General features: G+C 34.5%; 1 non-coding gene across 1 annotated transcript; it reads right to left on the reverse strand.

Moving 5' to 3' along the window:
• Nucleotides 1–4,888: 4,888 nt before the first annotated feature.
• Nucleotides 4,889–4,960, reverse strand: TRNAP-CGG (transfer RNA proline (anticodon CGG)). Its single transcript has one exon. It is a non-coding gene; the product is annotated as a tRNA-Pro (tRNA).
• Between the last annotated feature and the right edge of the window lie 2,415 nt (nucleotides 4,961–7,375).

A 7,375-nucleotide genomic window follows, 5' to 3' on the forward strand; every position in this document is an offset into this window, starting at 1 on the left:
AACCAAACACATGTTTGCTTGATACCCAAAGTTAAGGGAGATAACACCTTAAAAGATTTTAGGCCTATTAGTCTATGTAACACCACATATAAGACCATTACAAAGATTATAGCAAACAGACTTAAATCAATAATGAATGAGCTGATACGACCCTACCAATCGAACTTCCTCCAAAAAAGACAAGCCACAGATAATGCGATAATAGTCTAGGAGGTCATATCATATTTCCAAAGAATGAGAGGTAAAAAAGCAAACATGATGATCAAAATCGACCTAGAAAAGGCTTTTGACAAAGTTGAGTGGTCCTTCATCCGCAAAACACTTATATTTTTTAACCTTCCAACAAACCTTATTAATCTTATCATGTCATGCGTTTCTTCTAGTAGTGCTGTGATACTAGTGAATGGAGATCGCACTGGCTTTTTTAAGCCTTCTAGAGGTATTAGACAAGGGGGTCCTATATCCCCTTACATATTCATTCTCTGCATGGAAATGCTCTCCAGAGAGATTGAATCGGAAGTTAGAAAAAATAATTGGCAACCAATTAAAGTTGCAAGAAGAGGGCCCTCTTTGTCCCATCTATTCTTTGCAGACGATTTAATACTTATGAGTAGAGCAGACAGCAAAAATGTTGCAACCATTAATAAAGTGTTAGCTAAATTATGTGAGAAATCAGGGCAATCAATTAACTACTCTAAATCAAAGCTTATCTTCTCCAAAAACTGTGGTAAAGAGCTGAAAAGCAACACATCCAGTACTCTAAGCATTAAGAAAAGTACCTATTTTGGTAAATACCTGGGTTTTCCAATCTTTACAAAAAGTTCGACTTTGAGTGATTACCAATTCATAATAGACAATCTCAGTCAAAAACTAGCGGGATGGAAATCAAAATTATTAAACATTGCAGGTCGAACCACACTTGCTATGGCATGCTTAAATAACATCCCCATGCATATTATGCAATATGTTAAGCTCCCAACTACAATTACCAAAAAAATCGACCAAATACAGAGGAACTTCATATGGGGATCCACTAGAGATAAAAGGAAACTACATATGATCGATTGGAAAACACTTGCAAATAAAAAAGTTGACAGAGGTTTGGGTGGCCAGAGGGCTGAAGTGAAAAATAATGCCCTATTGGCAAAACTAGCTTGGAGGGCGTACAACAATAGCTCCTCTCCATGGGCAGCCCTATTAATTAATAAATACTCCCCACAAGGGCATAAAACAACCAATATAATTAGAAAGAACAACAATTATAGTAGGACATGGAAAGGGCTAACCAATGGATGGGAAGTTTGTATGAGAGGACTTAAATGGTCGATAGGGAAAGGGGAAACAACATCTTTGTGGTATGATAGGTGGTTAGATAATGGTAGCACTATGAGCGAAGCTATACAAAGCTATACAAGGCCCCTTGACGGAAGCAGAGAATATTATGAGAGTTATGGATATCCTAACTACTAATGGTACATGGAACCTCAACAAAATATCATTCGAGTTACCATGTTCCATTATAAATCAGATTCATGGAGTATACCTACCAGTTACAATAGGAGTCAAGGATAGGATATCGTGGTACCCAAATCCCAAAGGGACACTCACGACTAACTTTGTATATCATTTTCTTCTAAATAATCAAAAGAAGCCAGAGGATAGGGGAAAATCCTTTAGCTGGATTTGGTCGCTGAAATGCCCCAACAAGATTAAATTCTTTCTTTGGCAATGTAAGCACGGTAGGCTACCAACCTGCAATTACCTACACCACATAGGAATACAAATAGATAAGTCATGTTATTTTGGTAACGAACCAGAAACTATAAGACATATTTTCCTTAATTGCCCAAATGTACAGAAGTTCTGGGAAGCCATTGGTCTTGGGAGCACCATAAGGAAAATCAAAAACACTCATGAGCCTTACTGTTGAAAGCCATTAATAGTGAAGATTTCATAGTTAACAAGAATCTTGAATGGAAACAAGCTTTTCCTTTCTACATGTGGAATATATGGTTATTAAGGAATGACAACTATTACAACCGCAAGAAAAACAGCATCAACCTTTAAAACTCCCTACAATCATGCGGTTGAATACCTTAGCTTAACCAAACTCTCATAAGGTAACAACTAGGAATATAATGATCCAAGTTGGGTGGAAGCCACCGAAGTAAAATTTAAGCTCAATACTGACGGATCAATGAACACGCCGACTAGCATAGGAGGTATAGGAGGCGTGATAAGGGACAACCATGGAAACTGGGTAATAGGTTTCATGGGATCTCTAACAACAACAATACCTATCATAACTGAAATTTCAGCCTTGGTGAAAGGGCTAAGAGTGGCTAAACTACACAATCTAACACCGATAGAAATATCCATAGATTGCAAAGAGGTGATCTCATATCTAAAAGTTGATCATCCGTCATACTCTAATATATTATCTGATTGCAGGGATCTAATCAAGCAGATGGGGATGCCTCCGGTGCACCATAGCTATCAAGAAGAGAACAAAGTGGCGGATATTCTAGCTAAGGAGGGTGTGAAGTTGAAGAAGACCAATTCTATTTTGATATTATCAGTTCCACCCTTGTTTGCAGTAAAATATCTAGAATCAGACAAGGCTGGAACTCTTTTTGTTAGGCGTTTATCACCCACTAGTATAAATACTAAGTGTAATCAGTCCCCTCCCCTAACTACGCATGATAGCTATAACCATGTGATGCCACTATCTTGTACTGATGCATATTAATCTATAATATATTATTATCGTTTTGTACCAAAAAAAAAACTAGTTCTCAGTAGGCATCATAGGTCAATCGAGCTTAAGTAGTTATTATATCGAATAAATAATGCTAAAGAAATCTTGCAAAGAAGAAAAGACTCCCCGATTTAATAGCAATATAATAACAAAGAGAACGACAATGGGATATAAGATACAATATATGCAGCGCAATGCAATGACCAATGGTAATATCGGCATACACTCACTCCATATTGGATGTTGAGTAGTGTGACCTATGATAGACTCACGATATCCATATACCCATCCAAAATATTACCTCGAACTCACAAACCCAACTAATATCTTACCTCGAACTTAATCAATAAAAGGGGGTACATTTTCCTCATGTCCAGCATCTTACCGCAGACTAAATCAATAAAAGATTAGTACATTTTATTTTTACAAAAAAAACAGTTTTTTCAATGGTACAATCCTATGATCCTTGAATATGCTTGATCATAATCATAAAGTGAATTCAAATGCAACAAGGATAATTCTCAATTCAGAAGCAGAGCTACGTACATATTTTTTCTCAATTTAGAAGTGTATATATATATATATATATATTGTAGGGGTTTTTATGTAGATGAGTTATGGTAATCTCTAGGATATTATTGTGTACAAATTCTTATAGTTTTCGTGGAGATCTTTTTAGTTTCTTGAAACTGTTTCAACATTGTTCTTGTAAGTAAATATGATTTTTTAATGATCCTGTTGTTGATGTTACAAAGTATGAGTAGATAAACCCTTTACTGCGCGAGGTTGTGAACTCAACTCTAGTGTAGCGTTCGTAATTTTGGGTTTATTGGTATTTGATTATTTCCCTTTTATTGTTGGTGGGTGGCTACAAACATTAACCTAAACCATATTTCTACCCTCGTTTATAGATGTGTAGAAATAAGTTGAATTTACTTGGCATAGATATACTGATCATTCTTAATAATAACTCGTGTATTTGAGAAAATTATTTTGCGATAAATTATTAAGAAATAATTAAGTAATGTTATAGAGGTCAAGTGCATATATATGTAGATAACTCTATATGTATTTGCATAGAATTGAAATATTTAGAGTCCATTATTGGCATTTGCTCCAACTCACCCGAAGCCATCAAAATTCAAACAAAAATATGCAAATCACGCCTAAAAACACGTTACAAACCAATTGAAACTCTCAAAACACCGATCAGAGAGGACCTCCAAGCACATTGTTGATCGTGATCAATCCTTAATCTTTAAATTAACTACTATTTAACTTAAGTATCTGAATCACCCCCAGGCCCCAGCCCCCTTGGACTCGTCCAAATTAAACCATCCATTTAAGTTCAAAATCATCCCCGAACCTTCAAGAACTTTTAAATCTCAATTTTGAGCTTGTTTACCTCAAATATTGACTTTGGTCAACTATTAAATTTCCAAATTATAACCTTATTTAGTAAATAATATTATTTTAGATCAAATTTTCAATAAATGAACATGATTCACTTTATTTTGATTAATTAAATTGACCAATGAACATTAATTAATTATTTAGTTTTCCTATGTTGGTTAAATTCATACTTTCAAAGCTTAACAACTCTCAAATGTAAAATAAGAAGAAAAATGTGATTTATGTATTGATTTTGTGAAATAACAAATATTAAGAAAAATGTATTTTTTAATATGAACGACATATAAATAGGATTATTTAAGAGAGCAGTCTGGACTATGCTCGATGTTGTCTACTTGACTATGTTAGATTAAATTGTCCGCACATGTCTTTGAGCCCCACCATGAACTATATTATTGTCTTGATGTCACTATCAATATTGCCTGATGAGTTTACTGCAATTTTCAGAACATCAATCTCGGTGGATTCTTTAGCAAATATTTTAAACAAAGTAACCTCACCCTCCAAAACAATCAAAATGATACATACTAACTTGTATGGACGCTTAGCCACATATAGCTCAGGGTGTGGCGAATTGGACACGCTTCATCGAAAAATTATAGTACGAAATATATAGGTCAAAAATTATTTTTCACACATATATATTAAATCTTGGATATTCTTAACAAAAAATTTGACTTCGCAAAAATCATTTAAATAAAATTATTAAAAAGAGATGGGGCATTCCGGGAATCGAACTCGGGACCTCTCGCACCCGAAGCGAGAATCATACCACTAGACCAAATGCCCACGATGCATCTATTTGCTTGAAAGATTTATAAATTCTTATTATCTTTTATAACTACCGTTTCACCAAGTATATTTGTGGTTTTGTAACAAGGAATCTTCTCTTTATTCCCTTATCTTTATGGTTGGGATAACGAATATATAGTTGATCCACATTTAAGTATTATGATTGTGAAAAGCTTATTATGTGTTTGGAACAAATTTTAAAGTGACAGAAAATATATTGGAATCACAAAAAAAATATGAAGAAACATGAATATTTTATGGGAAAAATGACAAATATACCCCCAAACTATCGTAAATGCTATCTAAATACCCTTCGTTATACTTTTAGGACACTTATGTCCTTAACGTCTAATTTTTGAAGTGTATATACCATTTGGACTAACAGAGGGACACGTGTCATGATCTTAACGGCCTATGTAGAATTTATTTAATTTTTATCCATTATTAAAAAACTGACCCGATTAATTAAAAACTTACCCAAATAATTTAAGACACGCACCAGATTATAACCCCAAACCCCCAATAGACTATCTTCTTGGTTTGGTTAGAGGTTTTTTATAGTTAAATCTCATATTAATTGCTATCCTAATTTAATATGATTCTCATCAACGAAGAACTTTGGAGGTTTCTCAGTTGATGGAATTGAGATTGATTTTTTTATGGGTTACAGAGTGCCTTCTTGGCCGCCATTGTTGAAGCTTTGTAAAGAGAGCTAGAGGTATGCTCACCGAAGCTGTTGGAACACCGTTGAGAGAGAGATGGGTGCGTGGTAGCCGAAGGGTTGCGGCCTCGTTGGTTTCGCCGAATCGATGGATGTTGGGTTTGGTAGCAGTTAGAGGTGGCTTTGTTTGTGAAACTTCACCGGAGAAGATGGAGTCGCGATGGTGGTGTGTTTTAACTGGTTCGTGTAGTCTTTGGTTGTTGGAACTTGAGAAGAAAAGGAAAATTAGATTTATTGGGTGTGGGTCTTAAAATTATTTGGTGGATTTTTAATTATTCGGGTCAATTTTTTAATTGTGGGTTTAAAATCAATAAAATTTGGATAGGCTGTTAAGATAATGACATGTATCTTTCCGTTAGTGCAAGGGGTATATACACTCCAAAAATTAGACAGTAAGGGCATCGGTGTCCTAAAGTATTGTTAAACATCTTGTATTCCTAAGATACTTAGAACAAAACTTTGAAGAACTTGGTAAGACACAATAAAGTTTAAGAACATTTTCACAACTGGAAAATTAAAACTAGTAGAGAAACTAGAATCAGAACAGATTAGAAAATATTTTTTCTTAAAGAAGAATTGTTGTCAATCTGTGTTTAAAGAATCTTACCGATTCCAACAAACTTTGCAGAAACACGAAGTTACCAAAGTTTAATGAACCAGTGAAGAACAGAAGAACATAAATCAATTCACAAATCTAAAATCTATAACACATACCAGAATCTGGAAAAACAAAAAGAAGATCAAGCCCACTGAATGCACAGTGTCCCCTTAAGGAAATTATTCCCTTCTAGTATCCGAGGTTTGATTTGGAATATGTCCTCCCAGGATAGAATGATCTCAATCACCAATGTAATGATACCCAAAACGCTGGTGTCAGCTAGCCACTCAACGACAGTAAAGTACACTTAGAATACTAGATTTAGTAGTAGAAGAAGAAGTCCAAAAAATTAGTTCTTTTAAAATGAGAGGAAATCCCTTAATTTATAGAAAACAAAGGGTAGTGTGAAAAGGTTCTTATTGTGCCTTACCAGAAAGGTCACAAACCTTTGAAAAGTCACAATCTTTCGAAAAGGTCACCACCTTTCATAAAAATCACAGCTTTATTTTCATAAAAGTCGCAACTTTTCATAAAAGTCACAACTCTTCATGATAGTCGCAACTTTTCATCAAACTCACAACTTTTCATAAAAGTCGCAACTCTTCATTTTCCATTCACACCTTTTAAAACCCAACAAGTATAACGAAGGGTATTTACATACCATTTACGATAGTTCCGAGGTATATTTTTTCTTTTCTCATAATTTATTGCTAAATAGTTCACGTACAAATCTGTTCATCTCTTGATTCTTCTCTCTCTTAAACTTTCTTCGTGATTCGAGAGTCATGGTGGCGTATTTCTCGAATTAGGATATTATGGACTTGATCTCCGTGCTTCAAGGGTCGTTAGTGTCGTATTTCTTGAACAAGGATGATTTGGACTTGATCTTCATGATTAAAGGGTCGTTAGTGACATATTTCTTGAACTGGCCGGGATGATTTGGACTTGATCACCATGAAAGAATTTATTTTTGTGGATCTTCTTAAAGTATTTGATTATCAAGAAAAGTCCAGCATATTTTTATCTCTTTATGAATATTTCATGAATTTGCGAAATATTCAAGTTGACTTTTTAAGGGAATATATTACTCTTT

This window comes from Solanum tuberosum, unplaced genomic scaffold (genome assembly GCF_000226075.1).
Source record: "Solanum tuberosum cultivar DM 1-3 516 R44 unplaced genomic scaffold, SolTub_3.0 scf00165, whole genome shotgun sequence".
Lineage (NCBI taxonomy): Eukaryota > Viridiplantae > Streptophyta > Magnoliopsida > Solanales > Solanaceae > Solanum > Solanum tuberosum.